Here is a 24,127-nt window from a genome sequence, read left to right on the forward strand (position 1 = left end):
TATTATATATAAGCCTCTGACTTGTCTCCTGCTCCTACTTTGCCCAACTTTAGTCTGTTCTCCACTTCATTCAGCACAGAAAGTTCTGGAGGCTAGGAAGACCAAGGCAAACTGCAGGCAAGGCAGAGCTCATCCTGAGGACCATTCTCTTGGCTAGTGGGTGGCTGCTGTCTTACCGTGTGCTCACCTGACCTGTGTGCGCAAGTATCATGGGGAGAGAAAAAGGATTTTTTTATGGAACACTTCATAAATGTGGGTGTCGTTCTTGCTCAGGAGCCTTGCTAATTCTCTCTGTATCCTTCCAATTTTAGTATATCTGCTGCCAAAACAAGCACAAAAAAAATCTTTGAATACTTTTCTTAAGGTAAGAGAATCAAGGGAGCATAAGGAACCACGAATGTGGCAGAAGAAGCCATTCTTAGGAAAGGTGTGAGATGACCTTCCCTAGGAGGATTTCCAGAAGTGTTGGGGTTAGGGTGGCCGAGCTCATGCCAAAGGGACTGAAAATCACTGTGGTGTGGGTCGGGGCAGGATTCAGTGGCCATGGGACAAGGCCCAAGTTGAAAGAGAAGCAGGGTTTGTTTTTTTTATATTTATTTATCTTTAGAGGGGAAGGAGAAAGGGAGAGAAACATCAATGTATGGTTGCCTCTAGTACGTCCCCTGCTGGGAACTGGCCTGCAACCCAGGCATGTGCCCTGACTGGGAATTGAACCAAGATCCTCTGGTTCGCAGACCTGCGCTCAATCCACTGAGCTACACCAGCCAGAGCGAGAAGCAGGTTTTTCTTTTTGTCTTCAGTGACCAGGCAGTCGTGGTCTGTGGGGCAAAACTGGCCTTTCAAGCTCTACTTCTCCCATTCTGTGATCCTGGCCCCATGTGTGATGATCAGAGATGCACAGTCCATAAAGAGTTTCAACAAAGTCGTGCTTAGATACAAGAGGAGCCATTAACGGAGCCCACACTCCTTTTGCTTTAAAGACTGATGCAGACAAACACCAGATGAGAGAGTGCTTATGTAGTTCAAATGGAAGGTGGTCCATAAAGACCCCTGAGGAGGCTGGTGAAACGAGCAGAACAAACACGAGCTCAGTGGCCTGTGTCCAGCTGAAGCTGAAACACAGAATGCCGGGATAATAGCAGCAGACCCTCACTGAGTACTGGCTTTCAAATATTAACTCATCTCATCTTCACAACAACCTGTTGAGGCCATTCCTATTATTGAACTCAGTTACAGACGAGAAACAGAGGCACAGAGGCACTGACTCATTCAGCCCAAGGCCTGGAACCCCCATAATCTGGCTTCAGAGTCTACACTCTTAGTTTCTTCCCTTTCTCACTTATCTTCACTCTGCGTCAGGGACTAAAGCACCTCTTTAACAGAGGAAGGTGAGCTCCCATGCCCCTGCCACGTATGGAAATTAAACAGGGTGCTAAAAACCAACCCCACAACCTGGGGAAACCAAGGGTAGGAATCACATTGTCCAGGTGCCTTTTCCTGTGAAGTACAACCTCAGACAAGGCAGTCACACCGGGTCCCGCCTCTGGTTCAACAACACACAGTGAGTGCAAAGATGCTCAGTGTCATTAGTCACTAGGGAAATGCAAATAAAAACCTCAAGTAGAAACCACTTCACACACCCAGCAGGATAGTTATCACCAAAAAGGCAGAAATGAAGTGTTGGTGAGGATGTGGAGAAGTTGGAACCCTCATATGATGCTGGTAGCAATGGGAAATGATGCAGCCACAGTGCAAAAAGTCTAGCAGTCACTCAAAAAGCGACATATGGAGTTATCTATCCTGTGACCCATCAATTCCACTCCTGGATATATACCTCAGGGAACTGAAAACAGGGACTCAGACAGATAGTTGTATTCAAATGTTCTATCCGTGATAGCCAAAATGTGGGAACAGCCCAAATACCCAACAATAAATGGATTCTTAAAAACGTGGTCTATATCGCAATGGAATAATTCATTCAAAATTTGAGCTTGGTGTAATCTCAGGGAGGAAAACTGAGACAGAGACAGTTCTGTGGATGGCCCCAGGCCCCAGGGGGTTAGGTGGCAAAGTTGGAATTTGGACCCAGACAGTCTCAGCCCAGAGCCAAGGTCGTTTCCCTTCGGTCCATGTTACTTTTATGATGGGTCCTGCCAGCATTAGACTCATGGCCTTATAGAGCCGCCTCTTCTCCCCCTTCCCTGACTCTCACCCTGTGGGAGGGGCGAGATCACCCAGCCAACTGCTTCTCCCACACCCCTTTGCTGGGGGACAGGTCTTCCCTCTTTGCAGTCAGGCTAAATCCTCAGAGCTTTCTTCCTCGCCTGCCCTCAGCACATCGCCTGTTGACAAATGCTGCTTGGCTGCCTCAAATCTACTCATTTTCTCTTCTCCACACCCAGTGCTCCACCGACTCTTTCCTTCTCTGCCTCACAAACTGGGAATGCAAAGGCACTCAGACATGACCCCACCCTCAGGGAGCTTACTGTCGAACAGAAACCCATGAGTAGACATTCGTATACAGTAATTAAGTTCATGGGAAAGGAAGGCACAGGGTCACACCTACAAGTGGGGGAGTGAGGGTGGACATCTAGGTAAACTGAGGACGTCAGGAAAGCTTTCCTGGAGGAGGTGAGGCCTGAATTAGGCTGCAGGACAGTGGGGACTGCAGGCGCTGGCCAGCTCATTCGCAGCTCTTTGAAGTTCAGCCCTGTGCACCAGCCACCCTTCCCCAGCCTCTAGCCCTCAGTAATCCCATCTTCTGCACACTCTACCCCACAACTTTGCTTTTACACAAAGCAAACATTAACAGAGCAGGGTTCAAATCCTCATTCTGACAAAACCAAAGCAGCCTGGCACTGGTTGTTTAACCTCACTAAGCCTTTCTCCAGCTGTAAAGCAGTGAGGATAACACCTCCTGTGCATAGCTGGTGGGAGAATTAGCAATGACATGCAACCTGGCCCATGGCAGTTATTTAATAAGTGGTTGTCCTTCATATTATACTGTTTGTTCTGCCTGAAATACCTCTCCCCTCAAGCCCCAATGTCTTTAGGAAATCATTGGAGATCCAAGAGTTGAAATGAATGTGCTCTCCTCCAGACCCATGTCCCTTACGTGAATGACCATCCCAGAGTTGGCCTTGCATCAGTGACACACACATGTAGAGTCTCCGATGCGATGCTCAGCTCTGGACAGTGGCGTTTGTGCTTTACTCATTGTTAACCCCTCAGCCTAAGCTGTTCATAAAATTAAAACATGAGCCAAATCCTGTCTTGAGAAATGTCTGGAGCAGATGGGTGTGGGGGTGTTGTGCTGGCCACAGGCCACAGCAGGGACAGGCCGGGGGACCATGACCCAGTGATTGAATGTGCAGTGGGAGAAGAGGGGCGAGACAACACAGATCAGATGCAGGAAAGGGTGGACACAGGGTGTGAGGGCGATCTGGCTGTGACATCTGTCACCCCATGGACCACCAGTGTCGATTCCACTGATCTGGCTGGCGAGGCGGGTGTCCTCTTCTTCCCTCACTGATCCATGGTCATCCCTCCGGAAGCTGCACCCTTGGCCAAAGAGGACGACCTTCCCAACTAAAGGAGAGGACCAGGCGTCGGCGAAGTGTATATCAGTGGCGCACTCCCCTGCTAGAACCTCCAAATGAGCTCTCAAGAAAAGTTGAAAAATATAGGAAAGAGAAGGTGGAAATGAATGACTAGCACGCTCCAAACTGTCTGAACTTGTATATTGGAGTCATTTGACTCCACATTAAATCTTCCACAAATAAGCAATCCCCAAAAGAAGACATTTGAAGAGACATTAAATATATAAAAATTGGTCAAATTCTCTACAAGTCAAAAATTAAAATGACACAAGATGTTAGAGTAGTAAAGAAAAAAAATGTGTGTGCCCCACTGGTGACCCTCCCATCACTGCATGCCCCTTGATTCTCTGACCTTACTTCTAAGAACTTCCCTTAAAAAATTATCAAATAATTTTTATTATGTGTGGTAGCATATTCAAAAATGTTTTATTATAGCATTACCTAGTATAAGAGCAAAAACTAGCAAACAATTAGATGCCCAATGATAGGATACTATTAAATAAATCATGGCACAATATTATATAGTCATAAAAATTAATGTAGCAACTCTGTGTTTCTTAACAGTGAAAGATGTTTGTGACATAGTGAAAGTAAAAAAAGCAGGTCATAAAATGATAACAACCCTATTTTTGTATTTGCTTGCATATCTATAAATACATAGAGCAATTTAAGTCTGGAAGAATATCTCCTGTGGACAATAATTATTTATGCATACTTTCTAAGTTTTCTGTGTATAATAAAATAAATTGTGTATTCCATGTAGGATGTAAGTGGTGCCCCCAGCAGCTGCCTCCCTGCATGCACTAAACACCTGCTGGCCTGAGGCTCCCCGGAGATCCCAGTTACACGGTCCCCATCAGGGCATGAGTCTAAAGCCATCAGCAAAGAAAATCTTCCCAGACCAGAGCAGCTCAGGAGGAGTGAAAGGCCCTTTTTTTCCTCTCTTGCCTGTGAGAGCAGAGAAAAGAGTCTTCACTCGGATTAACGTGTTTATAAGAACAGAGAACGGGCTGTTCCTGCTCTGTTCTAGAACTAGGGATCACACATTTAAAAGGGCAGCAGGGCAGCCCACGGTTTACTCCACTGACGTGGGCCATGGCGGGGGGGGGGGAGAAATGTAAGGCCCCTTCCCCCAGGAAGTCACCAGGTCAAGATCTAATTGTTATGACCACCTTCACGATGTCAGGTTTCCCCAAACTCAGGGAAGAGAAACACAACATTGGCTTTGAAATTAACTTATTGTCAGCCAGTGTTAGAATTCCTCTTGGTTCCAGGCACTCTGAGCCCACGAGTCCTTAGGAAGCCACTCCAGGCATGAGCACACTATATTTGAAGTAAATCCTTGGGTTTGAACTGGCTCCAGGCTGCAGGAACATGGACATATGTCTGGGGGAATGGAGAAGTAAAAAGAATGGAGTTTAGAATGAAAGGCAGGAGACTGTCCCTAGAGAAAGGGACTACTTCCTTTAAGAGTCCACCAGAACTGTTTCTTCTTCTATGAATGACTGACAGTTAACACCTCCTGCTTGGTATTAGTGTCTTTTCTAGAATGTCCAAGCATTTCACACTTTAACTCCTGCATTATGTTGACTGTGTCTGGAGGGAAGGACCACTTTCAATGATCTCCTTATGTCCCTCCTTAAGTACCATGCATAGTGTCTTGTGCAATGATACCATTCCTTCAGCACACAATTCGTGTGGGCCCCCTATGCACAAGCAGGGTTAGAAGCACTGGAGAGTCTGTAGTGAACAGGGCAGTTCTAAGGAAGATAAAAATAACAATTTAAGTAACACAAACAATCCCACCTGCCTTTCCATCCGTGAGCCCACACCCAGAGGGCCCAGGCTGGACTCTGGGGTTCCTGCCTGAGCATCTCGCCAGGCAGAACGGGGTTCAATGTTAACGCAGTTTTTCGTAAAGCGTGGCTCTTCCATAAAAGCCAAGTGCTTCCTCTGCTGTCTGACCAAAGAAAACAGCGACCTGTTCCAACTTGGAGGAAGGTGATTCTGTCAAACTTACTGAGAGACAGTACGTAGTTTCTCAGCATGGCGTGGCCGCGGGAGGTTTGAAGGTTTACATTGGTCATGTGTCAATTCCATGTAATGTGGGCTTTTAGACCTGATTCCTGATACACTCGGACTCCCCTGCACATATCTGCTAACTATCCACAAACTCAGTAGCTGACATCAACTACTCCATACCATGCTTATGAAGTCCCTATCATGAGATGAACCTGAAGAAGGACCACTGTCAAAGGGTGAACAATATCCCAGAATTGTATGTTTTACATCTCCAGAACATTTTGCTGTGCCAACCTAATGTTTGTTTGTTTGTTTATTGTTGAGAGTACATTGATTAAAGCTGGGGACAGTGAAACAAAGGAAGGGCTTAGGGTAGAAGAAGCAACAGGGGAGAGCATATGCAGTGCTTTGCTTTGGTTCCCTAGAAACTTTATAGAAAAGAAGTGAGCCTAGGAGAGGCTGCTGTTAGCTCACTGAGAAGTCAGTGAAGGGGGCCTTGGAGACAGATTTAGAGGGTAAGCTCGGGACAAGCTGCCTTTAGGGTTTGTCCTTAAGGTTTAGGGGAGAGAAATAAAGATGCTTGCCTGAGTGGGAAGAAAGACATGGGTGTGCTCCAGAGAGAGCCCACCCTGAGCTAGTGTGTTACCTGCCCAGCATCTCCCCCCTTTTCTTAGACTTGCACCCATATTTTCATAAAATTCTTTTCTCACCCTATAGCCTTGAGTTCTGAATGGGAGCTACCACCACTTCCAGCAGCTGCCTCCCTCCCTGCTCACATGTGATTCCCTTAAGAGTGTCCATCAGACCGATACGGAGCTGATCACAGCATCTCATCTCCTGTCCCTATTGTCAGTGGATGGAAGAGTGTCCTGCTCCAGGCTGGTCAAGGTCCCAGGATTTGTCCAACTGGATCTCAAACAAGAGATTCAGGCATTGCCAGTGGGGAGGCAACCTAAAGGGCTGCACCAGCATCCCCATGGGAGCAGAACTGAGAAAGGTGGGGAGACAGCCTCCCAGCCCCAAGTGTTGCTGCCTCCTTGAGGACCTCCTGCAACGTGAGACGTCCTATTCATTCTTTTTGACTGAACTTGTTCAAGGTGCCTTTGGGTCACTTGCAACCAAAGTGTCTAAGGTGCTCTATCCTATCATTTGTTCCTTTCCCCAAGGAAGGAGCTCAAAGTGGTCAGTGAGCTGCCCAACAGCTCACTGCCAGTAGAGAAAGTAGCAGGAATTTAGGCATTGCTTGGGACCTGGTGCACACCTATGACCCTTAAAAGGGGTTTCCCTGCTTCAAATCTCATCCCCTCTTGCATTCATTTTGTACCCTCTGGTGGCTCTTTTTCACAACACAAAGTCGCATATGTCACATCTGTGTGTCCAATTCTGTGGTGACACATGGTCACAGCAAAGACTCTTCTGCAGGGCTCCTGCCCACCTTTCCAGCCCACCACTCCCTCCCTCCCTGCAGCTCCCTGATTGAGCATGCTTTTCCTTCACCAGGAGCCCTGGCATGCCTACCTGCCCCTGCAGTGGCCTGGCATGTCCCTCCAGTCCCCTTGCACCCAGGAAGACTCATTGCTACCCACCCACCACCCCAGGAGGAGCCATGCTACCTCTCTGTATGCTCCTTCCTGGATTCTCCTTATTCCTAATCCTCTTCTGTCTTCTAGATTAGAGGTTCATGGAGACAGGGACAGTAACATCACCTATCTCAAACACAATGCTTCACACATAGTAGGTACTCAGTAGGTAGTACCTCCTACCTTAGTAGGTACTGAAGGCTGAATGCTGAAGGCTGATACAAATGTCAAGCATTCATACTTTGTTAATAATCAGCATCAGGTTGGGGTCGACTGACGTGATGCTTTGAAGACAGGGAGAGCTGACCTGGCAAATCTGAAATACCTTTGCAGAGATTCATCACTTCATGTACCCAATTAACGCTGGGCCATTAGTCCTTTCTGAAGCTGCCAGGATCTATTAAGCCATTTAACTTCTCTGCAAGCATTTTAGAATCAGTCCCAAGGGCACTTTTTTTTCCAGGCCTGGGCAGCCAAAGCCTAAATGACTTAAGTGCTGAGCGTTCCATCACTCCCACTGGGAACCCATCCACTGAGGTAAAGCTTTAATGGATCTAAAACACTATGGAGCAAGAAACCTCCTGAAACTCAGACTAGAATCAGTTGCAACCCTTAAAGAAATACTGGCTTGGTGTCTTTCCTAAGGGCTGACCTTCTGAGTAACTGGAACAAAAAAACACCTGATGTGTGGTGATTGGAATGGTCCAAGGAAAGTCCCCAGGCCTGATGGATGCCCCTCAGCAATTCACCACAGTGCCTGAAATTCCCTCCATTAATCACTTAACAAATATTCATTGAGCACCTACTAAGAGCCAGGCACTTTGAGAGTCTGCCTCGAATCATGACAGTTTTATTCTGTTGAGCTAAGTTAGCCTTTATGCTGAGCTCAAAAGCCAATACCTGTTGGAGGGTAATCCACTAAGTGTTATCAGTCATTAAAACCATCCTTCCAAGAAGACATGAAGGCAGAAAACAGCTGCATGCACAGGGTCCTGGGACAGATAGGGATGCAAGTTACCGTGGGACAGGGAGTGTGAGTTGTATGGGATACAGGCTAACCATGCAGTGAGTAGGCACCTTGAGTGAGTTTACCATTTCCATCCAGTTCCCCACCCCTGGAGCCCTGTGGAATTGACAGATCAGGTTCACAAGCCCAGTGGGTTTGTCCAATAGGTCTTGTTTATGGGATTAGCCTGTGTTCCACAGCCTGCTCCAACTTTTAATTCTACCAAGAAAGGTCCTAACCCTGGCTGGTGTGGCTTGGTGGACTGAACACCGGCCTGCAGACCAAAGTGTTGCTGGTTCAATTCCCAGTCAGGGCATATGCCTGGGTTGTGGGCCAGGTCCCCAGCAAGGGGCACATGAAAGGCAACCACACATTGATGTTTCCCTCCTTTCTTCCTCCATTCTCCTTTCTCTAAAAGTAAATAAATACAACTTAAAGATAAATAAACGAATAAAGGCCCTGGATTTGCCCTGGGAATGTGCAGGTTTGGGCATTTAGTTTAACCTCTGAGAGCAAAACTTTTTTAGTCAGGGCTAACTATAAGCTGCAACAATAATAATAACCCAACAACTACAGCTATCATTTATCAAATACCTAGTAGGTGCCAGGCCCTGTACCAGATGCTCTATATAGTCATTTTCTTACAATAATGTCCAGGAAATGCATTTTTAAGAAACAAAGGCCATGAGAGGCTATTTGCTCAATGTCACACAATTGGTCAGTGGCTGAGATAGGGTTGCGACATGGTGCTTGTGCAGCCCTGGAACCCAGTTCTTTACTGCTCGGCTGCACAAATCATGAGCAGGGTAAAATTCTAGTACTGTCCTTGTCTAGATCCTGCTGGAGTAACATGAATGAACCCATGAGAACTGAGAAGGGGAACTAGGACTGCCCTCTGAGAGCTTATTTATAGCAATGAAGAGCTTCTCTAAAGAGATGGAATGGCTCAGTTGTAACCAGGCAAAAGGTATGGGGAGAGGAAGAGGGTTTGATGGTTGAAGGGGGCCCTACAACAGGTAACATCGGGGGCACACTCATCTGCGCTTTCCTCTTAACACCAGTAAGAAGTTATATGCCCCTGGTGGAGACAGCAGGTGTCAGGAAGTGCCGCACTCTGGTGAAACAGCACCACTAACTTCCAGGCTCTTCTTCTCCCACTGGTGCCAGTTCCCCACAGCGTGCTGCCCAGCAGCCACGGGTATCTGATCCTTGATGATCACGGCGGCTGCCTGGAAATGGACAACTGGAATTGTGATTGGTCATCCCCCCTCATGAACTTAGGGCCTGGTGCCTCCATATAGACCAGTGACAGACCAGAGGCTGGACCATGGGGCTCACCTATGAGTTCTGACTGGGTGTTGAACTGGCTGGTGACAGGCAGACTCTGTAGCTGGTTCTAGGCCTTCTTTATTTATTTATTTTTATTCTTATTTATTCATTTTAGAGAGAAGCAGAGGAAGAGAGACAGGAAGTGAGAGAGAGAGCAACATTGATGTGAGAAACATCAATTGGTGGCCTCCTGTACACGCAATGACTGGGGATCAAACCTGCAACCTTGGCATATGGAGATGATGCTCTGACCAACTGAGCTACTAGACCAGAGCCTCCAAGCTTCTTTAAATGGTTCCAGACCCTGCCAACCCTCCCTTCCTCCTTGCTTAGGAATCCACGCCTTTGATCTGTGGTCCTGGTCCATCTGCCTTCCTCTCAGAAAACCCAGGAATGACCTGCACAGGAGAGGGTGGGTGTCTTTTCAGACTTCTCTCCCATTCCCTTTGAACTCTGCCTTCTAAGGTTGCATGCACCTTTACCTGGTAAATCAACCTGGTAAAGCTACCCATTCCAGGCATTGAACATAAAAATGGTTTCTAGGTCATTAAAAATCTGCCATTTGTGACACCGTGGATGGACCTTGAGATTATGCTACGTGAAATGTCAGTCAGAAAAAGCTAGGAACCACATGATTTCACTCATATGTGAGATTTAAAACTGACACTCATAGATACAGACAGACCAGAGTATGGTAGTTACCAGAAGAAAGGAGGTTGGAGAGTTAGCAAAGTATAAAGGACACCAAACATACGGCAGTGAAAAAGGATTTGACTTGGGGTGGTGAGCACACAACACAATATGCAGATGATGTATCATAGAATTGTGCACTAGTAACCTATATAATCCCATTAACCAATGTCACCCCCATCAATTTAATACAATAAATAAATACTTGCTTTTTAACTTGAAAAAATCACTGCAACTTTTTATTATATAGTATGTTATATTAATGACTATTAATATAGTCATTGTTATTAAACATAGTATTATTTGGAGATATGTTATAACTTTAGTTTCAATGAAATTCTAGAACTTTTTGACATAAAAAAAAACATAGAGTGGACTACAGGGAACTCCCACATCTTCATCACCTACTTCTGACAACTATCAACATTTTGTCCACCTGGTTTCATCTATCTCCCACACTTTCTTAGTCTGAGCACTTTTCAAGCCAGTACCAGACAGCATATGATTTCATCCACAAAAATTTGGTTATGTGTTTCTAATAGACAAGCACATTTTAAAAGACATAACCGTAATGCCAGGATTTTTGCTAACAAAATAAACAATAAACCCTTAACATTGATCTAATATTCAGTCCCAATGTGCAAACTTTGCAAATTGTTTTTAAAATGTCTTATTGTAACTATTTTTTCAGGAAGTAAACAGGGTTCGTGTACTGCATTTGGTTGTTATATCTGTTTTTATCTAAAACCATCCCTCCTCCCTATTTGTTCTAATACCATTTATTTGTCTAAGGAAGTAAATCATTTATCTGGTAGAATTCCCCCACATTCTGGACTTGGCTGACTGTGTCCTCCTGGTGTGGTTAACTAGTTTCACTATTGCTGGTATTTTGTGTAAACTGCTAAGTGAGATTTAGAGCAACAGCATGGATTGGAAGCAGTATGCAAGCCACAGATGTGATTCTATATGTTCTATCTGCCATATTTTAAAAGTTAAAGGGAATAGGTAAAATTATTTGTATTAATATATATATATATATAGTACTTAATAGGAAACAGCCAAACTACTACCATTTCAAAATGTGATTAATATAAAAAGTTACAAATGAGCTGTTTTGTATTCTTTTCTCTCCTCCATCTTCAAAGCTCGGTGTGCGGCATACACTCCAAGCACATCTCGGTTCAGAACGCTGCATCCCAGGTGTTCAAGGTCCGTGTGCTGCTACCAGGCTGGGTGGGGCAGACACAGAGGCTTGTTTAGACTCAGCTTTGAATGTTGTATGTGAGAAGACTACTTTGCATGTGCTACTGTAGATTTCCTATTTTAAAATTCCATCAGCCTTTCACCAAATGGTTGTAGCAACAGTCGATAATCACTTCTAAATCGATTCTTTTATTAGGGTTATAAATTTATGATTTTCTAATTCTATTATTTATCTGCAGTTATTTGAAAGAATTATTCCTTATAGATGAGCTTGACCTCGCCAGCTCTTTGGTGACGCCGAAATGAAAGATCACACAGGAAAGGTGGGCTGTGGGCTTATTCTTCTTTCTGTCAATTTTCGGAGAAGTGAGTTGGTACCTGAACAACGTCTAACAGTGACTCATGAGGGGGTCTCTTTTTATTATCGTGAACTCATAGTTTTCAGTATTTGCTATGCTTCAATACATTGCAGCCTTTATTCTTTCTGATGCTAACAGTTCTCCACTTTGGGCCAGTAGGACTCTCCAGCCAGCTGCTGGGCCAGTTTCGGTAAGTCCTCTGCTTTCTGGCACAGTCACATAGGCTCATCTTGGACATCCCCTGCCTGATCAGAAATAGGCTGTTTCTCCGAGGAGCCCTGCTTCCTTTCAGTGTTGCAGGCGAGTTCAAAGCATTCCCTTTGGGATGATAACATAACCTAGAAGTGAATAAAATTAGGATATCGAAAGCTCCGAAATGAGTCAATAGGACAAGGGTTTTCTTCTCTTTGGGTGGAGAGGATACAATAAGAAGAGAAAGGAAGCTTTCAGAAGTCCTGGTACAACTCGACCTGCCCTGCTCTTTTCTTTCTCTGAATATCTACTCTCCATACTATCCACTTGCAGGACTAGAACCTTCTACTGCAGGTGAAAGTTCAGCCACCTGGAGACCCAGGGGTCCCACCCAACCTCCCTTGGTAAAAAGCCTGGAGCCTTTGTCCAAAGTTGCATCACTTCCCACCCAGCCCTTCCTGATCCAACTCCCTGATGACCCTGGGACAACACAGTCAGCATCATCCCGATGACATCAGGGAAACTTCTATTTTCAGCTTTTTCTCCTTCAGCTGCAAAAATGTGCAGGGGTAGACAGGGTGTGGGCTTTTGAAGTCTCTGCAGGAAGTAGAGTTGTTTTCTCAGCACCACATCTGAGCGCATCTTCTGTGAGAGCTGTTGTTGCTCAGCTGGTGTAGAGCCCTCCCATGCCCTCACCCTGTCCACACCACCCCCGACGGCCAGGAGGGCAGACCCCACACCACATGGTGGGTGCGAAGGAAGTCAAAGAGCCAATGCAGAGGAGCAAAACATAACAGAGTCTGGTGATGGGGGAGCCTGCCATCCTTTGTGGTTTTCCTGAGTGTTTCTTATTTCCCCCACTCCCTGATCAAAAAGGGGCAATGAATACCCCTGCAATGAAACTCACAACAGGTTAGGAGAGACCTTCAGTGCCTGTCTCACTCACCTCACCAGTGTGGTCATGAATCTAGGATCTAGATTCTAGAATGATCATTTCATATTGTTTTCTTAATGGCCCCTGGGGCTCCTGGCCAGAAATGTTCTGTTTTTTTTTTAAGCCTCAACTGAGGATATTTTTTTCATTGCTTTTAGAGAGAGAGGAAGGGAGAGAAGGAGAAACATCCATGTGAGAGAGAAACATCAGTTGGTTGCTTTCTTGTATGCCCCTCCAATCAGATATCAAACTCGCAACTGGTGCATAGGCCCTGACGGGGAATTGAACCTGCAGCTTTTCAGTCTGTGAGACGACACTCCAACCATCTGAGCCACATCAGCCAGGGCCAGAAATGTTCTTTATCTTCACAGTTTCCTCACTGCGCCCTCAATCCCAGAAGACAAGGAAAGAAGAAGTCCTGCCTTAGTAACACTCAGACACCTGCTAATCCTGGCACCACAGCTCAGGGGACAATCACATCTGTTGAGGACCTACTGTGTGCCTGAGGTGCTCTCCCATGCATTCTGTTTGCTCCTATCAGAAGTCCTGTAGACAGATGCTGTATCCCCGTTACAGAGCAGAAGAAACTGAGGATCCCTAGAGGTTAAGTCATCAACCCTAGATCACATGCTTATCTCAGACCAGGTCTCAATGTCTCCAAAACCTGGCTTTGAAGGTCAAGCTGGCTGCCATTGCAGATGGATACCTTCCCCCAACCAGGCATTTTGTGTTTATTATCACTTAAGCTCTGCTCTGCTTTATAAAGTGGCCATTATTATGTCCCCTTTACAAATGAGGAACCTTGTCTAATGCCACTAAGATTTGTACCTAGGCCTGATTCCAAAGCTTGTGCATTTTCCAATTAGTTGCCCTGACTTTCACAAGTAAGTAACCTCTCCATTCTTCCCAACCCCACAATTTCTGGCTCTGTGGCACGTTAAATGCACAAGAATGCAAAGACACGTGGCAATTCTTTCCTTTCTGAACAGCTCTCACCTCTGTTAACCTTAGAGAAACCCCAGTAGGAGGCTGGCGTCTGGGCTCTAGTCGGGTGCAGTGTCTATCAGAGTATGTCACTATTCAGGACTCCTGAGCATTTTAAGTGACATTCAGTATTTCTTTAATTTTTATATGCTTCAGGAAAAAAAATACAATAGCACACCAAATCTATTACTGAAGATATTAATTAGGATAAAATTATGTTTTAAAGAGTTACTAAAAATAATAAGAAACTAATGGTACAATTGGTTCACAGATGTGGCAAAAGCAAGACTATAAATTATAAGCTTGAGAAACTTGTGAGCTCCAGTGTGTAATTAGCAGTCTCTTGTCCTCTTAATGGCCCAGCCAGGACACTGGATTTTTAGTGAGTTAAAGATGACCGTGCCCTGGATGTTGCGGATCAGTGGATTGAGTGCCCGCCTGTTTACAGAAGGGCCCCTGGTTCAATTCTCAGTTGAGGACACAGGCCTGGCTTGTGGGCCTGGTCCCCAATAAGAGGCACACGAGAAGCAACCACACATTGATGTTTCTCACCCTCTACTTCTCCCTCCCTTCCCCTCTCTAAAACTAAATAAAATCTTTAAAAAATATGATTGGAAGGCTACTGGGTTCTCTAACTAGAATCATCTATTGCTGGCTTTTATCACTATCCCAAAATAAAAGCATGTTTTCCTTTTCTCTGGCACATTAAAGTAAAATATTCAGTTGGCCAAAAAGTTCTTTTGGCTTTTTTTGCGAGATGGGTCTAGTAGTGCTTAGTTGTCTTTAACTTCATCAGAAACATTTTTGTTTGATTGTATTGTCACAGCTGTCATATCAATATGCATTTTAAAAAATTGGAGAATTTTTGTGTAGCCATTTTAATATGGAAGAAGGAAGAAAATAAGCAACATCTTTGGTATATTATGCTTTATTATTTCAGAAAGGTAAAAATGCAACTGAAATGCAAGAAAAGATTTGTGCGTATGGAGAAGGTGTTGTGATTGATCAAACATGCCAAAAGTGGTTTGTGAAGTTTCATGCTGGTAGTTAATTGCTCTTTGGATGATGCTCCATGGTTGGGTAGACCAGTTAAAGTTGATAGTGATCAAATCAAGATGTTAATTGAGAACAGTCAATGTTATACCATGCAGGAGAGAGCTGATGTGCTCAAAATATCCAACTCAATAAAGTTATTGGTGAAAATGAAGTGTCTTTTATTTTAGGGCAAAAATCACACAAACTTTTTGGTCAACCCAATACAAAACCTAAAAGAAAGAACATTTTGTCCCCTTTCTGTAGACATCGCATGAGATTTATTAGAAAACTATCTTTAGTGCTAGGAAAGCTTATGAGAAACAGTAATCCATCCCAAGATGAAACATTACGTGAAATGACGATTTTCTAAGGAAGTGCTATGCCTGGCTGAGGAAGCAGCAGCCGTGAGTGGACAGAGAATTTTTGGCAGCCCCAGAGAGCATGGAGAACTGTGATTAAGAAAACATTCATCCGTTTATCTCTGTGGGAGTGGGGAGTGCCTTCTGTGAGGCAGGAGGGTGTCCCCTTATCTGGGGATTTCCTTTGGCATTACAGGAAATGATGCAGGAGTGTCTCCTTGCACCGGAATGTGAGGTGAGAGGCCAGAGGTCAGGGCAGTGACTCTGTGGGGTCTGGAATCTCACCCTCATTATCACTGATGTCTCAGGAACCCTGGCCAAGTAATTCAGCCACCGCCCCTCGTTGCTGCGTGGAAGGCAGATTGACATTGGGTTTCTAAAGCTGAGCCTCTTTGGTCCCCTTCTAAATAAGAGCCATAGTAAGAAGGCACAGTGGTTTATGGAATCTCTTTTAACAAGGCTGTTTTGTGTGCAGAATTGTTCATTGTAGCGTTATTAGAAACAGCTAAAAGTTAATGACAACGATGTTGTTCATGAGTGGGAAACTGCCTTAGTGTATTATGGTATGTCTGAATTGTTGCATGATGAAATACTTGTACAGTGAAACTATTTACAAAAGATTACAGCAGAATCATATGAATTGACAGCAAGATATATCCAGTATATTTAGATGGAAAAGATAAACTGTAGAACCATATGTAGAGAGTAATCCAGTTTTTGTATATAAGGCATACCTATATATGCCAGTGTCTAGAGAAAAGTCTGGGAGAATATTTGCCTGTGGGAAGGGCCAGGGCAGGGCTGCTTGATGAACTTGGGGTAGAGGGGTAAGAAATGGGTCCAAAGATCCTGTGATTTGCAGTCCTAGGAAAGGGAAAGACATGCTGACTTAGTAGGAGAGAATGAGTGGATAACAAAGCTTGTTACCAGGACACACTTGGGGACATTCAACTTTTTGCCCTGTTCCAGGACTAAGAAGGACCTGCCTTTAGACATGGCCATTGGGCCTCCACTGTCATTGAAAGTGTTCAGATTGTGTACACTGAGGACCAGCCAGCCCAGGGTGAAACTGAAGAGGGAAGGGCCTGTTCTACCCCTGAGACTAGAACCACTTCCTCCCTGTCCTCCAGGGCATTCAGGCCCCCTGTGCTGCACCTGAATTCCCCAGGGTTCATTCTTGGCCCTGGGCATTTCCCTGCACTCCAGGGCTTCCCCTCCCTTCATTCTTTAGTCCTATCAAGTCATCCCTCAAAAACCTTGCTCTCAGGGAGGAAACCAAGAAACAAATTCCAGACATCTTGCTAGGCAATACATTTGCATGTTAACTGGGGTTTTTCTGGGAAGATCTCCTACCAGGAACAAACCTATCCATTCTTTCAACATGCACTTTGTGAGCACCTACTCCAGGCCAGGTACCGGGAACACACAGTGAACCCTGCCTTGTGCAGAAACCCTGCAGGGTTGGAGTCTGGCAGAGGCAGGCTGGTATTGGGGATTTCAGACAAGAAGGCAGCAGGTACAAAAGATGTTTTGGGAGAAATGAGCTTCATCTACGGAATCAAAGGAGATCAAGTAGGTTCGCTCTCCCAGCATCTATGGGAAAGTGTTCCTGGGAACAATCGACTTAGGACTATAAAAGCTGGGTTCAAATCTTGTCTCCACCACCTACTGGGTGACTTTGGGCATATCAAGTCACTTGAACCCACAATTTCCTCGTGAGAAAAATAGGGATAAAAACAGAATCTGCATCCTAAACCATGGGACGCTAGTCATGCTGAGATGTCTTTAATTTACTTTCCACGTCACATGTCCCAGATGAATGCTGTGAGGACGTGTACTAGCTCTTCTAGGAGGTATGTGTGTGACCTTATAGCTGGTGCTTCCCCTGCCTAAGGGGGCTGGCACTGTGACACGGAAGTTTGGCACAATGATCAGGTACCGGCCAATAGTGTCAGTGGTCACCAGATCCACAGACTCTGAAGCCAGGCATCTCGGTAAAAGTTTGTGATTTTGGGTAGGTGACATAATCTCTCCAGACCCCAGTTTTCTCTTCTGAAAATGGAGACAGTAATACAACTGACTACATAGGCCTGTTGAGAAGATTAAATCCCCATAAAAGCAGCACAGGCTGTAAGCTCTGTGACATTGATCTCGGCGGTATTTTTGAATTTGACACCAAAAGCACAGGAAACAAAGGCAAAAGTAAACAAGTGGGACAACATCAAACTAAAAGGCTGCACAGCAAAAGAAACCATCAATAAAGTGAAAAGACAATCTATGGAATAGGGAAAAATATATGTAACCCATATATTTGATAAAGGGTTAATATGTAAAATACATGAAGAACTCAGACAACTTAATGACAAAAAGAAGCAAACAATCCAATCTTGAAATTAGGCAGGGCATAAATTAATAAATATTTTTTTGAGAGAAAACATATTGATGGCCAGCAGATAAATGCAAATCAAAACCACAATGAGTTTTCATCTCACACCTGTTAGAGTGGCTATCATCAAAAAGACAAGAGACAAGTGTTGGTAAAGAGGAGGAAAGGGAACTCTTGGGCCCTGTTTGTGGGAATGTAAATTGATGCAGCCACTATGGAAAACGGTATGGAGGTCCCTCAAAACTTTTTAAATAGAATTAGCATATGGTTCAGCAATTTCACTGTTGGGTGTTTAACTGAAGGAAACAAAAACACTAATTAAAAAAGATAGCTGTACCCATATTTTTCTTGCAACATTATTTATAATAGTCAAGACATGGAAACAACCTAAGTACCCAATGATGAATGAATGGATAAAAAAGAATGTCATATATATATGGAATATTATTATGTATAATATAATCAGTGCAACAGCACTGATACAAGCAATATATGACTGACAGTGCACTCAGTCATATATTGCTTATACACGGATCCCTTCTGCTAGGAAATGAAGCAGACTTCTCTAAAACCAGGGCACTTGAAAGAAAAAAATGTATCTATGTGTGTGTATTATGTTGATGAGAGAATGTATTCAGCCATAAAAAGAAGGCAATCCTTCTATCTGTGACAACATGAATGGATCTGGAGTGCGTTTTGCTAAATGAAACAAGTCAGATATGATCTCACTTACATGTAGAACCTAAGAAACAAAACAAAAACCCTGAACTCATAGGTACAGAACAGAGATTGGTGGCTGCTAGAGGTAGGGGGCAGGGCTGGGGGTAAAATGAGTGAAGGAGGTCAAAAGGTACAAACTTCCATTTTAAAATAAATAAATCCTGGCTCTGCCGCTTTGCTTCTCTAATAAACTTTCACTTTAAACTCTGAAAATAATCAATTAATTAGCTAATTAATTAATTAAAATAAGTCCTGGAGCTATAATGTACAACATGACTAGAGTTAATGTTACTGTATTGTATGTTCCAAAGTTGCTAAGAGAGTAAATCTTAAACATTCTCATCATAAGAAGAAAAATAACTGTGTACTAATGGATGTTAATTAGTCTTACTATGTTGATCACTTTGCAATACATACAATTATCAAGTTAATTGTCGTACCCTTGAAACTGACATAAGGTTATTTCTCAATTACACCTGTTTTATAAAATCCATGTAAAGCAGGTAAACAGGTGCCTGATTCAAGCTGGTTCAGAGTGAGCAATTGGCAGGGACTGTTGAGGGAAAGTCATGCACTTGGTGAGGACAAAGGCTGGGTTGGGGGTGTGCAGGGCACGCAGGTTGTTAGAGAATTCTGCTTCATTTCCCAGCAGAAGGGAGCCTTGTAGGAGCAATGCATGACTAGTAGTTCCTATCACACTGATTCTCTGATTATACCATTAGTCATAGATGAAAATATGTCATATTACAGGATGTGAGGTTTCACTTTTTTCTTCTGAAACAAGAATGGGTTCTAAACAATAAAGGTAACAGTTGGCTATTTAAAAAGAGCAAAGCTGGGGATGACTCTCAGTTCTGAAGACAAAGAAAAATCAATGAAAAACTATTCTAAAGTGAATAAAATTTATGAAGCTGTTGAATTCTGAGAAACTGACTGTCTTTCTGCTGATCTGGGTTGGGGATGGGAGTGTTACAGGAATATCAGGGGCTTCCAGTGTCATTTAAGCAGTGCTTGACCTCACATCCATTTACACTCATCCTGGACACAGGTGGGAGATACAGGGAGGAAAGGCAGTGTGTCAGCTACCTCCCGGCGTCGGTGATGAGGTATGTACCAAGTGCTGGTGAGCAGAATAACAATAGAGCCTTGGGGACTTCAGAGAAAGCCTTGAGTATTGAGACCTGGGAAGAGTAGGGAAGGATTCAAGGAGGGGATGGGCTCTGAGTCACATGGGAGCCGTGAGAAAGGAGGCTTCCCCCTGGGGAAGACATTTGGTACCAAAAAGAGGATCTGTTTTTAAGCCTCATTAAATCTGGTAAGAAATGGACTGGAAAGAAAGAAAAGGAAGAATTTTAGGGTTTAGTATGGCAGAGAATCAGTGGGCAAGGGTCTCCTAGACAGAGTAAAATTGGATGCCAGGCCTCAGACCACTGTGTCCCTTAGTGAAAGGCACCAACTAGTTCAGACAAGTAGATACAGGCTTAAATGTACCTTCTGGACTGGGCCTTAGTTTACTTTTCAGAAATAATTGATCAGATGTCCCAACCTCAGAATATGTCCTATAAAATTGGAGATAATTCAAAACATTGAGCAAACTTTGTGGGTGTTTGTGTGGTGGACAAGACAGCATTCCATAGACATGTGACAGCTTGTGGGGTTTGAGTTTTGCTGCTTTTGTTTTTTCTAGTCAGGAACTAAATGAGGATGTGCATTTGTAGCTCTCAAAGAAATTCTATCTAATAGCAAAATGTAGAAACATTTGTTGTGGGTATGGCCATGGCTCTGCAAGGTGAAACCCAGTTCACACCGGGGTGCCACCAGCAACTCCCTATTTAGGATAGGTCTGAAGTTTCATAAGTGAGTCAGCATCCTGCCAACTGTCATTGCTGGGCTCCAAAACACCAACTAGAGGGTTGCTGCTTCCCAAGTGAGGCATTCACCATGAAGCCTGTGGGTTCAATGCTCCCAAAAGATATGTTGTCCTGGAACCTGTGGAGGTGACCTTATTTGGAAGAAGACTCTTTGCAGATGTAATTAAAATTAAGGATTTTGAGATCATTCTGAATTAAGGTAGGTCCTAAATTCAACAACGAGTGTCCTTATAAGAGCAGAGAGGGCCATGTGAGGGGGAGGCAGAGGCTGGAGTGATGTACCAATGAGCCAAGGATCATCTAGGATCACTGGAAGCCATCATACTGCAAGATGCAAAGAGGTATTTTCCCCTGAGTGCCTTCAGTGGATCATAGACTGCCTCCTGTTAATATTTTTATCTCACTTCTGGTAAAGATGGCAGTTTAGGCAGAAATGGCTTGCCTCCTCCTACAGCCACATCAAAATTACAACTAAAATATAGAACAACCATCACTTAGAACCATCAGAAATCAAGTTGAATGAAGTCTGACAACTATAGAATTCAGAAACCACATCTATCCAGACTGGTAGGAGGAGCACAGACATGGAATGGGCTGGTTCCATATCCACATGTGGTGGATAAAAATTTGGCAGGGTAAAAATCTCAGGCCAGCCCCACACCAGGCTGCTCAGCCTAGGGTTCTTGTGCCAGGAAGTTAAGTCCCCACAACTTTTGGTTGCAAAAACCAGTGAGGATTGAGTTAGTGGAAGAAACTTCTGGAGCTCCAAGCAGTGCCTCTTAAAGAGCCCACACATGGACACAGCTACTCGCACTTACTCCCTCTGAGCTCCAGCACCAGGGTAGCAGCTTGAAAGGCACCAGTGGCATACTGGGAGAAACTGAAGTGTCTGGCATCAAGGCAAGCAGAGTCCATTGTCCCTTTTCTGAACCTTCCTGCACAGAGCCAGCAAATTCCATCAACCTGGCTAACAGTGTTTGCCTGCCATGGAGATCCCCTGAGACTCCACCCAACCCAACTTACAGACCCACCCAAGCTGCTTTTGCATATGAATGGCTGGTCCTGGCTCATATTTCATAACTTGCTAAATCCTATGAAACAAGCAATAGCTGGTCTCAGTGAGCCCCAGGCCAGGCAGTAGCAGCAGCCAGCCTAGATTCACAGCTTGACTTCACCTAAATATCTCCAAGCCCAGCACAAGTAGCAGCCATCTCAGATTGCTTTATAGCTCAGACAGGGTGGCTCTGAGCAAAGCACAAGTGGGGGCTGACCTTGCCCTGTACCACCAGAGATATCCCAGAGGTTGCACTCCCAGGAGATAGCTAAAGGCTACATCGGAGTACCACTACCCTGCCCCTGCACAGCTGATCCCCTCTTCAAGACAGAGGACAGTATCAATGGTCACGGCCAGTCCTTGCAACTGACTGGCTTGGGTAAATCTCTCCCATTCATCTGCCAATAGCAACCAAGTCTCAACTATAAGAGGAGGATGTACTCAGCCCACACAAAGAGCACACCTCGAGTACCCAGCTTGGGTGATAGGGGAGGCTGTGCTACTGGACCCTATAGGGCACCTCCTACATTAGGCCACACTACCAAGACAGAGTCAGAGCAGCTGTACCTAATATATAGAAGCAAATATAGGGAAGCTGCCAAACAAGAAGACAAAGAAACATGGCCCAGATGAAAGAACTGATCAAAACTCCAGAAAAAGATCAAAGGAAAATGGAGATAAGCAATCTATCAGATGCAAAGTTCAAAACACTGGTTATAAGGATGCTCGAGGAACTTAGTGAGGACCTCAACAGCATAAAAAAAGATCAGTCAGAAACGAAGGATACATGAATTGAAATAAAGAACAATTTATAGGGAAACAACAGTAGAGTGAAAGAATCTGAGAATCCAAACACTGATTTGAAACATAAGGAAGCAAAAACAACCAATCAGAACAAGAAGAAAAAAGAATTTTAAAAAATGAGGATCATCTAAGCAGCCTCCAGGAAAACCTCAAGCAGTCCAACATGCGCATGATAGGGGTGTGCCAGAAATAGAAAAGAAAGAGCAAGAAATTGGACATCTATTTGAAAAAATAATTAAAGTAAACCTTCCTAATTTGGTGAAGGAAATAGACATGCAAGTCCAGGAGCACATAGAGTCCCAAACAAGATGTATGCAAAGAGGCCCACTCCAAGACACATCATAATTAAAATGCCAAAAGGTGAAGATCAAGAATATAAAAGCAGCAAGAGAAAAGTAGTCACCTGCAGGAAAATACCCATAAGATTGTCAGCTGATTTCTCAAAAGAAACTTTGAGAAATCCCTGGAAGGCATTGGCAAGAAATATTCAAAGTCATGAAAAGTGGAGACCTACAGCCAAGATTGCTCTACCCCGCAAAGATATTCTTTAGAATCAAAGGGTAGACGAAGAGCTTCACAGACAAGAAAGAGTTAAAGGAGTTCATCATCACCAAACCATTATTATAGAAAATGTTAAAGGGACTTATTTAAGAAAATTTATAGTTGCCAGATGGGAGGGGGCTGTGGGGGACAGGATGAAGAGGTGAGGGGATTCAGAACTACACAGAATAGCCATGGAGATGTAAAGTATGGTATAGGAAATGGAGTAGCCAAAGAACTTACATGCATGACCCATGGACACTAACAATGGTGGGGGGATTGCCTGAGGGTGTGGGGGTGCTGGGTGGCAAAAAAATTGGGACGACTGTAATATAATAACTGATAAAATATAATTAAAAAAAACAAATTACATCTCAAGTTTGGCATAACATTCCATTGTTTTTTCTTCTGTTAAATTAAAGAAAAATTGAATTTTTAACTGAAAACAAGTATGTTTTGAATGGTATCATTTTAATAAAATTTATCCATCTGACTGTACATTTTTCTCCCCACAGTTCTGTGAGTCTATATTCATACAAAGATATCCTGGATGATGTTCAGTAAATGTTGACAGTGGTTATGGTGTAATTTTCCTTTGTACTTTTCTTTGTTCCTTGAGAACGTATTTTAAAAAATGTATTATTTTCATAGAAACAACAAAGTTATTTTTAAGACTTATCTGTTGGTCCCTAGACTAGGCAAATTTGTAGAGACAGAAAGTAGACTAGAGTTTACCAGGGCCAGGTGGAGTAGGGAATGACAATGCATTGTTTGATGGATACAGACAGTTTGCTTTGAATGATGAGAAGTTTTGGAAATGGGTAGTGGTAATGGTTGTACAACATTGTTAATGTACTTCATGCCACTGAATTGTACACCTGAAAATGGTTAAAATGGTAAATTTATGCCATACATATATATTAGGTACACATTTATCACAAGAAATAAAACCCTTATTTCTTGTGCTTCCCATCCATGGACACTATGACAGTAAATGCTTAGGCAGCCAATAATGGCAGATAAGCCTGACCAATGGACTTGCTTCTCCATTTGAACATTTGCATAAATGAAGCCTTAATGATTAACCCCAAGAAGAGACTAAGGTGGGGATTTCAGGATCTAGGCAGGGCCTGGGGAAGAAAAACCTGCTAAATAACTTTGAGTGGAGGAGAGGGGTGGGGTTGAAGTGAATCTTTCCTGTTGCCCTTGGCCACCCAGCAGGTAGGTGGGGGCTTTCTTTTCCTTTTCCTTTGCAAAACTGGCCAAGAAGTTCTAAGCTCTTGAATGTCTTTGCTCTGTAACCTTTCATTCAGCTGAGCGCCCCACATTTGGCCCAGTGATCCAATAACCAATTTCAAGTTTGTTTTTTTAACTGGCCCGGAGCCTCATCTTCCCAAGAAGCACAGTCCTGTCTATGTGTTCTGTGTCTGAGGAAGACAGATGAATCAGCCAATCGTGGG

General features: G+C 43.9%; 1 non-coding gene across 1 annotated transcript; it reads right to left on the bottom strand.

Annotated features, from left to right (window-relative positions):
- Positions 1–228: 228 nt before the first annotated feature.
- Positions 229–331, bottom strand: LOC119044142 (U6 spliceosomal RNA). The gene has a single exon (XR_005081553.2). It is a non-coding gene; the product is annotated as a U6 spliceosomal RNA (small nuclear RNA).
- Between the last annotated feature and the right edge of the window lie 23,796 nt (positions 332–24,127).

The sequence above is a fragment of the Artibeus jamaicensis genome, unplaced genomic scaffold (genome assembly GCF_021234435.1).
Source record: "Artibeus jamaicensis isolate MK-2021 breed Jamaican fruit bat unplaced genomic scaffold, CSHL_Jam_final scaffold_916, whole genome shotgun sequence".
Classification (NCBI taxonomy): domain Eukaryota; kingdom Metazoa; phylum Chordata; class Mammalia; order Chiroptera; family Phyllostomidae; genus Artibeus; species Artibeus jamaicensis.